This window comes from Oreochromis aureus, linkage group 9, assembly GCF_013358895.1.
Source record: "Oreochromis aureus strain Israel breed Guangdong linkage group 9, ZZ_aureus, whole genome shotgun sequence".
In the NCBI taxonomy this organism is placed as follows: domain Eukaryota; kingdom Metazoa; phylum Chordata; class Actinopteri; order Cichliformes; family Cichlidae; genus Oreochromis; species Oreochromis aureus.
The window spans coordinates 31304867-31316477 of record NC_052950.1 but is presented as its reverse complement, the minus strand read 5'-3'; the positions used below and the strand labels follow the sequence as shown (position 1 = coordinate 31316477).

Below are 11611 nucleotides of genomic sequence, written 5' to 3'. Positions count from 1 at the left end.
CTGTCTGTGTTGTAAGACCCTGGGTTTTGTGGATTGTGCAGGCAAATGCTAGCTTTACAGGAAACTGTCTGCGCATCGCTCCTTTAAACTTCAGACTCTCCTCTGCTCTCTCAATGTAAACCAGATCATCAGATGCTGCATTAGCACTGTGGTTGTGTCTCATAGGCTGCCGGTTGTCCATTCTGAGCCCCAGTTTAATTATTTGTCCATCATTTTCAGATCTCACCACCTTTATCAGTATACCAAAAGCACCATTGACCAAACCGTTTAGTGTGTCCAAGTTTCTGGTCAGCATCACCGAGCTCCTTCAGCAACATTCAGGGTGTCGGGTAAATCATTTCTCCCACCTGTAAATGGTTTGTCTCTTCGTGCCATTCTGCCTGTACATTTATCCTTCTGGAAATCGTCTGCATTGATGATTATAATGTTTGAATGAAGCTTCTTGAGCGTATCTGTGTTGTGGGATTCAACATTCTTGTTGGTGGCATAAATGTGTAAGACCTCAATTGGACATTCTTCTGGTGCAGTCACAGCCTGTGACAACAAATCTCTGTCGCACTGAGAAAGCTCATCTGTCTTTTCTTTGACTCTAATCCTGTTTAACATCTCTGCAAAGGCCACATCATCTTTCTGACGCATGATCTCGGTTAGAGTGATCATCTGAAAATGTTCCTGCCATAGGTCAATCTGTTCTGGATCATAAACACACAGAGGTTTAGACTGTCGCACTGGTGGCAGCTGGTAAAAATCTCCAACAGCTAAAACTGACATTCCACCAAAAGGTCTTTGAGTGCCTTTGATTTGTTTCAGTCTTGCATCCACATAAGCAAAAAGGGTTTTGAAACCATTGAAATCTCATCAATAACAATAATTTCAGCATTTATAAGCTCAGATCTGACTTCATCCAGTTGGTTACCAAGTCCTTGAATGGGTGGTTTCAGACTCCTGGGTAGTTTGAGTAGGGAATGTAACGTAGAGCCATTGATAGAAAAAGCTGCTGTCCCAGTAAATGAAGTCAGTAAAACAGTTGGATTTGATATGTCAGCTTCTTCTGCATTAGCAGGCAGTCTGCTCAGGATCTTTGATGCTTCAGAGTGAATACATTTAATCAGATGTGATTTTCCAGTTCCTGCACCACCGTTGATATAGAAGAAAAATGGATCTGGGTTCAAACCACAAACTCGCTGAATACACCAGTCTCTTATGGCATAGAACACACAGGCCTGCTTCTGGTTCAGATTCTGATACATTACACGTACCACAGCTGGATCTACTGCAGGTTGTTCTCTGACGGCTCTGATCTCTGTTACAGCATCAGACTGACGACTGTAGTCGGGGACATTCTCCTGTTCGTTCTCATCATCAGAATGTCTCTCAGGAAGATTCTCATCACATTGCAACCTCACAACTTCAGATTCAGGAGCCAGATTACACCATTCATCAATAACAACATCCCTATTTTGTTCAAACTCTTCCAGTGCACTCTCAATATCCTCAGAGTTCTTCTCATACTTGTCTTTATTTCTCTTCACAACCCTTTTCACAGACTCACTGTAGTCTGAACATGGAAGTCGTACAAAACCTGAGTTGTAGAAGGACTGATAGGTTTGGAACCCTTGTGGTTTCAGTTCCTGCTCTGATCTGTGTGGAAGGTAAAGTCTCAACAGTCGTCCATAATATTGCTCAGGATCTTTTTCCTGTGAACAGTGGTAATACCTGATTATAGCTGGTTTATCATTCTTTCGCCTTTGTACAAATCCAAGCTGGTTTAGAAGAGGAAGCACATCTTTTCCTTCATTTGGACCACTCACCAACCGGCACAAGGCAGCAAAATCAGCCAGTGACATTTCCTCATATTCTGGTGTCTCAGGTCTGCATTTGTATTTATCACTCAAACTTGTCATCCAAATATTACAACTGTCATGTGTTGTGGTTTCCAGATAGCTCATGGGGCGACTCATTTTACTGGGTTATCATCTGTTGGTACAAATACAACACTGCGGGAACATTTTTTCATTTTAGGCCACAGACTCGAGTCACACACTCCTGTGCGCTGATTTCTCTCTTTTGAGTAAGCCTGCATCACAGCTCTCATTTCATCACATTCATTGACCGTGTTCTTATCAGAGTTGTCAATAACTGTCTTTAGGTATTCAGAGAGGCCAGATTCTTTCTTCGTATATATATTTACAGAGGTATTCTATACATGAATAGGCATTCAATATTAACGAGACATCTAAATTAGAGTTCCAGGCTTCAAGCAGGTCTGGGTTGTAATTGTTGATCCAACAGTCCTTTGGGTCACGTTTCAGAATCAGCGCCGTTTTCTTGTTTATGTCTTGGAGGCATTGCTCATACTCATTCATTGTCAAGTTGCATCGTGACAGAATCTGCTCTATGGTGAGGGAAGCAGCTTCAGGTTCCTTCAGCAGGTTCAACAAAGGTCTGAGTTTGGCTTTTGCAGCTTCAGTGTCTGAATCCTCATCCTGTCTCACAATCATTGTTCTTGTGGATGGCGGTTTTGGAAACCCAAAACTACAACCAGAGTTTGCACTCTTAAAGCATGTTTTTGTGTGGTTTTTGCTGTGCTTTTGTAGTTCAGCGACTTTTTTGTGCAGTTCAGGCTGTTTTTCTGGATCAGGGAGTTGAGCTGAGATGTATCTGTCCACAAAGTCACAGACAGTTTGGTCATCATCCACATCTACTTCTACCTTTTCTCGAATCCACAGCAACATGTGTATATGCGGACTACCTCTGTGCTGGAACTCAACTCTGTAAAAGTAATCAATGATTTCACCAAGGGGCTGTGCAGGAGAAAAAAGCAAATCTCTGAACAAAGCCTCGACACGCTTATCAAACATTCGCATGGTAGTTACTGGATTTGATCTTAGAATTTCACACTTTTCTGACCAGTCCAGGGCTTCAAAATCAACCTCTTCACCTTGCTGTCTCTTTATTGCTTGAATCACTTCAGGCCATCTCATCTCAGCAGCAGAGAAAGTGACAAAGAACTGAGGTGTTCCTATTTGACGAACCATACTGAATAAATCTCTGGTAGTTTTCTGCCAGTAAGCTGGAGTTCCTCTGAGTGGCTGCATAAATCTGATTGCATCTTTATTTCTTACCAGCTTCTCTACTTCTGTCTTACTTTGTAACATTCCTGATGTGATTTTGCGTCCATCTTTGGTCATAGTTTTACCTTTCCTTAGCTGTATTGTCATGCTGGAATTAGCCAGGTGTATTTCAGTGACAAACTGTGAGAAAAACAGGTAATTTGTATCTTTAGCAAATCTTGCATCAATGTTGAAAAGCCTTGACTTGAAGTAAGCACTTGGTGTGAGTTTAAGACGTCTCTTTTCATCCAGTGTATTCTGACCAGTAGGAAACTGCACAGGAAATGCCATGGCTTCCAAATGAGGAGAGTTCTGAAGAAGCTAACAGGATTGTTTCTTTCTGCAGGAGCCACACAATATGTGTTATCAGTGAAAGAGAGAATCTCTTCTGAAATGTCAACAGGCTGCAGACAACTTTCTAGAGCAAAACCTCCATTGTTCAAATCACTTTCTGGTTCCTCTGGATTGATTTCCTCTGGTTGTTCATCACAGGATTGCATATTAATATCTTGTTCACTTTCAGACTCACTTTCGCACAAAAGGGCGTCTTTTTCATAGTTGTCAATTTCCATTAAATCTGCTTCATCATAATCATCACTTCCCATGCTGGCTTCATCACTGCTGTCATCATCAGGTAACGTTGGATCACAAAGCAATGCATCATCTCTGATAACAATATCTGTGTACTGTGGATGAATCTGTTTCAGTTTACGAAGGGCTTGGATCAGTTTACACCAGGTGACAGTCTGGAACAGCTGATGGCCTTTGTAGGACAGTCGTCTTTTCAGCTTGATCCTCATTATCTGTGATTGGCTTCTGAGCCTCGGTAAAGAGTCAACTGTTTGTTGGACCTCAGATGGTACACACACCACATTACCACGTATGAGTCTTTGTCTGCCCTTTGGAAGTGGAATAATCTTAGCAAAAGGTATGCATTTTGCAATCAGATGTCTCTCCAGAATGTTGAGATCACACAGTTCAGCTGGAATATCCTGCAGTTCTAAACTGTTAACAGCAGCAAGCCTTGGCATGCGTCCACTTTTGAGGAACTGTGACACGTGTGACAGATATACTCCTTTTTCTCTCAACAGGAAAGCTGCAGTGATCATTACATGCTTCATCACACACATGAACAAATTTACCAGTTAGACACTGCTGAGCTACAGTTTGGTGTTTTGAGTAATTTTCTCTTTTGCAGATTTTCACCTGATTAGGAAAAGAAGCTTTTAGACAAACAGTACAAACATAAGATGGTGCTGACTTAATGTTTGATCTGAAACGAGATATGGCCTCATTCATTAAAGTGTTATCTGGATGAGACTGTAAACTTTCAGCTGGTCGATGCATCTGGCGATATTTTCTTTTTATGTTCATTGCACATCTGATATTATGCATCTGTCTAAAAGAAAAACTGTTCCAATATTTTACTCTCATTCGTTCTCTCATATTGTCCTTGTGTTGCTGCTGAAATTGTCTCTCTTGTCCATAACGTTTAGTGATGTAACATTTTTTTTTCTGTCTAAATTCTACACTTTCTTTATATAGGTTAGAAACATATGACCTCATGTAAGCTTTATGTTTCTCTCTGAATCCAGCACAAGTTCTGTAATTTCTTCTTATACGCTCCTTCTGCTGTTCTTTGAACATAGGAGATTGTCTATAAGATTCTTTATATGTTTTTCTCATACGTTCCTTCTGCTTTTCTCGAAAAATGGGAGATTCTCTATATGTTCTTGTTATACGTTCCTTCTGCTTTTCTCTGAATGAAGAATCTTCTTTATACATCCTTATGACACGTTCTCTTTTTCTCTCTCTAATTTTAGCACTATCTCTATAGATTTTTCTCAAATGTTCTCTCTGTTTCTCTCTATATGTAGCATTGAGTTTATACAGATTATTTTTGTACACACTTTTTCTTACTGTGATCAGAATCATGAGACTTTCTACTAGAATCTTTTTCTTTGCCTTAAAGCTTTCATCAAAAGTGTACATGTGTCTTTCTTTTTTTTCTGATTTTCCTTTCTCTGTGGTAGTTTTTCTTGGACCAATAATCGTCTCCTAATCTTTCTCCTTTGCTGTTTAGTATGCTTCAACAGTTTATGTGAGAGTTCCTCTGTTGTCTTAGTTAAACAGGAGGCAGTGTTTAAATCATTCTGAGGAACAGAATCTTTTGTTACCTGAGTGTCTCTTACAGAAGATGCAGAGGTTTCTATTTCTAAATAATCAGAAGGACGATTGTTCAGCTCAGCAGCTGGCTCATTTGAATAATCCACTCTGGATGACATCACTTCAGTAGCTAAAGTGTCAGCCACGGTTTTCTGTGTCTGCTCAGTGGATTTGGGGTTTCAAATTCAGGTTCATTTAAAGCTGGTGCTGGAACAGTTGTAGCTGTTTGTCTGTTTTCATCAGCATTTCTTTGGTCAGCAACGTTTTCACTGTGGAACTCGACAGGCTGTAGCTCATAAGTGCAGGTTGGTGCGATGCTAAACATTCGGTACAAACGTTTGATCCTGTCAATCATGTCGTTAAGACGTGTGAATTTTAACACAACTGCAGTTCCACCACTTACAGCTAGCGACAATGGCATTCCTGTAGACTTACGTGGGTGAGGGTCAAAGTATGCATATTCACCTGAAGTCAGCCTGCAAACTGCGATCACCGTTCCTCCCATGACTAGCAAAGCGTAGCGAAACTCTGAAGCCAAACACTGTAGTCCCTGTTCAAGGCTCGGAAGATGAGCTGTACCATCAAATGTGCCGTAACGAGCAAACTGAGACATATCCACTTGATACTCGTGTCTGCGGCTGGTGACCACTGTGGGAAGCTCATCACAGGCTAGAAACACGCTGTTCACAAACCTCTTTCTGGCATCTGAATACACGGCATGGCCATTGTCCAACACACGGTTAAGATCTGCTCTGGTAATGAATTCATCCTCGTGTAAGAATGAGAGGAAAACCAAACTGTTCGCCATGCATTGCTGATTCCGGTACTTTCCATACTTAGCAGCGGCCTGGCTTCGGGATGCACAGATGCTACTCACTCGTGCACGACTTTCACTGTTTGTAACCTGTACATGAGATGGTCCTGGAGCTTCTCCATCATGCTGCGTTTGCAGAGTTACCTTGGGTTCAGTCTGGATTACCTGCTGTACTTTAGCATTTGGCACAGATGATGAGCAAACACCTCTCTTTACCACATCTGCATAAGACACTGCGGCTGTCTGAATGCTGAGCTGCACTTCTGGACTGGGAATACTTGTAACAGACACCTTTACCTGCTCACCGGTCTGAGAGACATTTACCTGTTCCTTCTCCTTTTGCCATCTAAGCTTCTGGGACTGCGACCTTTGACCTTTCCTTGGCATTTTGTGCAAGTACAAACTGGACCTTATATGTATTTATACACAAATGTCAACAAAACTCAACCTGTAAACAGAAAAACGAATGACTCCTCAAGTTTCTATTAAATGGATAAATGTAAAACTATACAAATGGTAAAGTGTTCTTAGAACTATGTAGTTGATGTAAAAGGCTGACTTAAATACAAACTCGATATAAAAGTTATTGAAAGATCTTTAAAAACAGTTTTATTGTAGCTTTTTCAAAAACTGTATATTATTACTTTTTTTTTTTTAACCAGACTGGTTAATGAATAGGTCTATACTTCTGTAATGTAATATGCAGAATAAATCTCAACAATCAACAGGCTATAATAAAACTCTTAGCTTTGAAGTATACTTTAGATATCTGAAAGTTTTACACAAACTTTAAAGCAAATATAAGGAGCTGTGGTGGTGTGGTGATCAGATGACAGGCGATGAAGATTCTTCAGCTGGATGTTCTGCAGCAGTCAGGAAACAGGAAGTCTGGGTTCTCAGGGCAGCCTCTAGATGACAATTGTAACTGAATACTTACAGTGAGTGACAAAAAAGGGTTTGTCCTTAAATAATAATAGTTTAAACTTGTAGTCAAATGTTATAGTCAATGAAAAGACTTGAAAAATTTATTTGAATCTAATTTAATATTTATGTAAATACAGCAGTCTGAATGTATATATTACAAAATAACCAGATTGTCTTATTACAAATAAACCTTTAAGAAAAGGTGTATATTTTATATAATTTATTAAAGTAATTGCACCTGTAAGCCAAACAGCCAACCAATGTTTATTCCAAAGTGTAATGCAAAATTAAAATGACAAATGTAGGGCTGTGTAAGTAGTTTCGACTGTGAGTTCTACTGTACTGTAATTCTACTACTGTATATTCAACGTTCTACTTGTAATTTCCAGTAAAATGAGTGGATGAGTTTAACGACAGGAAAGAAGGAGCAGTGAGAGCAGAGATCTCTCAGATTTCTGAAAACAGATCGTCGAAGTTGTGGTAACTTCAATTTCCAAAAACTTGTTTTTTTGTCAAACTTGGTTTCTTGTCAAACTTGGTTTCTTGTCAACACAGGTTTAAGCTTGTCAAAATTAGATAGAGCTCATGGCGGAGAAATGATAGAAGATAGAATGGCTTGTCAAAAAGATGGAGCAGGGAGAGGGAGAGTGATAGGACAGACTGAAATTGCTTGTTAATTGCTTGTCAACGATAGAGGGAGAGGGTTTTCTGCAGCAGGTCACCTGTAAGACAAAAAGGGACTGGAATTAGGCATATTTCCAATAAACATGGCTTTCCAGTATTTTTCGGACTATAAGTCACACTTAAAATCCTTGAGTTTTCTCGAAAATCAACAGTTTACCTTATGTATTCTGGCTGTGTTCACTGACCTAAACCCAATTTTATGTGCTACATGGCACTCAAACATCTGTCAAAATGTTTTAGTATGACTTTGAAAGCTACAAAGCTGCAGCGCTTGATGGATTGTTGGAGCATTACAGCTACAGTAGTCAGGAGCCTCGCCGAGTAATTCGTATTGTGCTTAAACATAATATTACGGTGTGTGTGTGAGGACCTGGCATCTGTTTAGAGACATGCGTACGAAGCAGATTTCAAACCGATCAATCCATGAAGAATTTGATAGATTTGTGGAAGAGGACTGAACAGAAAAAGTGAGTGTATTGTTCTGTGTTACCACTGAAAAATGTTGAGAGTTATTGTGAATGAGTTGAATAGTTTGAGTTATCTGAATATTTGGTTAGCTGCATACGCCTTATAATCCGAAAAACACAGTACATACAGGGCTTTACATATTGAAGAGTTCCACAGTACATTATTGGACTGAACTGATTGAAAATGCTCAAAATGGTGGTGGAACTATTCTAAAGAAACTTTCAGATTCTATTAACACAATAAAAAACAAACAGTGTCTATAAACTTAAACCAAGATGTGCTGCTACAATAACCTACTGTAAATATCATATGGTACAACAAAACCCACACACTGAGGTTAGAGCAGACAGTTTCGGGCCACCTGCTTAAAATTTATGAAACATCACATGTTCCTTAATCCCAAAGTTCTCAAATTCCTGTTTCTGTGTGTACTTACCTGGGAAAACAGTACATCATAATATCTGGGCACACAGAAACAGGGATTTGAGATCCGTTAACTATAAAAGTAAACAATACTTTATTCAGTATGACTTTTGGCAAAATGAGAAATTTGGAGATGGATGGTTCCTACAAAGCAGTTTCTACATATTTCAGTCACATGTTTAATACACAGCCATAAGCACTCCACTAAATCTAGGACGTACTTATAATGGCCGACTTAAAGGCCTAATTAAAAATGTAGTATGACGATAATTTCTTTGTAGATCATTTAATCATAAAATACAGAAATGAGTGCTGTATCTGTGCTTTTAGATTTTTCCAGTCATCAACAAAATCTTTAATTAAAAGACTAATTCAAAGAGCAGTTTTCAGACAGTGACTTAATTTAATGAAGAGAAAGAAGCTTTTGAAATCCACAAGGCCCTACTTGAAGACTTAATTGTACCTAAACTGCTGTTCATGAGCTGCTCTAATGTGAAAAAAATATGCGCTGCTACAATAACCTACCGACCTCTGTAGATCTGGAAATGTTTACACAGATTTTTCTAGGATTTGATGACTTTTGATGATCACCAATAGCTGTGCTGACTCACTGCACTAAACGGAATCTCCTATAATGAGAAACCTTTCCCAGCACTGCACCTCAGAAAACCCTTTACTTACCAGACTTGAGACGATCAGATCAGCAGTCTAGAGAAAGGAAACAATTCATCAGATCACTGCTTGATGATTCAGACTGTTGAGCCTCTTCACACACAATCCAATTTACTGTGAGACAAATTAACTAGTAAAATCCTCAATTACTTTAAGCTTTTTAAATTTACTGTAGTCTAAAGAGGAGATAATTGAACTGCAGGGTCTCACACGGCTATAGCAAGTGTAATAAAAACATTATTACTACAGAAATGCAAAGAACAGGCACCAATATTTGTTGGCACAAGTGCAGGATACACCAAATATTTCCTACACAGAAGCCTTGTGGCTCCAACATTTTCTACAACAGGTCAGAGCTAATAAAGTGTGAAAAACCAAAACTTTTAATGTCCTTTCAGGTTAAAAACATTAAATACAAAGTAATTCTTGAAATCAGAAGCAACAGAAAACCTCATCATGTTTTGGTTAGTCTGATATGAATGTGCAAATCCTAAAATACATGTAAATATTGACATGTTACAATAACAGAGGTGCAGAATGTTTTGTGATTAAAATTAAATGTCTTAAAATATTACACTAAAAAGTCCTTTCATTGTACCAGTTGCTAGGAATATTTATGTATGTTGCAATGTCCCTTTTTGGCAACATTTCTATTTATTTTAAAACACATTATATTCACTAAATAAGTAATAAACTAATTAGACACACTGGCTGTAATTTACCTAAGAATGTCCACTCACACCTCTGGTTCTCTTCGTTTTTATTATTGCTTAACTGTTAAAGCTATTACTTATACCGAGTCAGGCAAAATACTTCTACAGTGTTCTGACTTTAATGTAATACATCAGCAGAATTTGAAAGACAATATAAATCAATACCTGTGCAGCTCTTAAGTGTTTGAGCAACCACTTATACTGACTCCCCTAAAACACTTTCATTGTTTTGTCTGCTACTTAAATCCACAAACATAAGGAGAAAATAAACAACTGTATAAAGACATCCGACATTTAACTATGTTTGGATTCAATAAGCCATAAAAAAAATTTAATCATCCATAAATGGGCTATTAAACTTCAGGGACATTTTCAGGGACAGTCAGAGGCCCTGTGTGGGGGCTTTGCTGCTACAGGTCACAAATCCTGTGTTTTCGCCAATCAGTAAATGGAAACATATCACAAAAAGTCAAACTACTGTATGTAAGTCGTTAAATGTGCTACGCAATGCCAGGTTCATACTGCTTCAGTTACAATCACTGTTTACTTACCAGCAAAGGCAAAACCAAAGATCTCTTTCACTCTGTGTAACAAAAGACAAAGCACAAAAATACAGAATGAGACAACTCAAATCAGCATCAGAGTCAATACTGCATCACTCTGTGTAGTCCAAAAGATTCAGTACACTTCTTTGTTTACCACAGTTGGAATACAAACAACTCTCCTCTTTTTTCTACACCTTACTAAAGATTGTCTTCATTAAGGTAATATGTGGTTTCATCCATTTGTAATAAGCCACACACGTTTCTCAGTTATGTGATAGCTCTATTAGTTTGGTGCTATTAGATAACACAGTAGATTTAATAAGCAATGATTTGCTACACCTAGCACTGCACACTTTATCAAATTCTGACATCACAATTTCAAAGCATGAACAATCATACATGAAAGCTCGGATGATATATTTGTAGGCTTCAACATTTGAGTTGGTCTGCAACTCAAATTCAAACTCAAATTCTGCTTCCTAAAAATATTATCACCTGCACACAGTATCATTTAATATGCTGTTGTTTTAAATATCTACATATCATATTTATAATATTAATGGTGCACTGCTGCATTTTATTTATTTGAAGGTGGCCTTTTTTAGATTTCATTAATTTTTCACAAAGTGAGAAGTTAAACAGAGCTGCAGGTGTAGGTTTTATTTAAAAAACCAACCTGCACAAACAAGTGTTTGTTAAACATTTCTTAAAATTTAACTAGAAAACTAAAATTAATTTTAAAAAAAACTTCTTGTTAAGAGATGTTAATATTCTTATATTATGTGTTTTATCCTCACTCTCTCTTCTGTTAATTAACCCACAACACAAAAACACACCGGTACAGGCACGTGACTCTTTTTCTCCCCGCTTTCAGTCAGAAGCTGTGTCCCAAAACGTCGGCTGCATCCTCCGGTCACTCCAGCCAGAGAGAGCAGCGGACTCCCGGCTTCATCATTTTCAGACCCCCGCTCTTTCGCTACTCAGTTTAAACATGATATATAAGTCACTCGGATAACTTAAAAATGTAATTGTTTGCCTTTTTTCGGTGTTTTATTTGTTCTGGAGTAAATCAGTTTGGCTGAGATCAAA

General features: G+C 38.4%; 1 long non-coding RNA gene across 1 annotated transcript; it reads right to left on the bottom strand.

Annotated features, from left to right (window-relative positions):
• Nucleotides 1–7108: 7108 nt before the first annotated feature.
• On the bottom strand, nucleotides 7109–10561 carry LOC120441980. Its single transcript, XR_005614430.1, has 3 exons — nucleotides 10529–10561; nucleotides 9274–9300; nucleotides 7109–7739 (listed from the first exon to the last, which is right to left on the bottom strand). It is a non-coding gene; the product is annotated as an uncharacterized LOC120441980 (long non-coding RNA).
• Between the last annotated feature and the right edge of the window lie 1050 nt (nucleotides 10562–11611).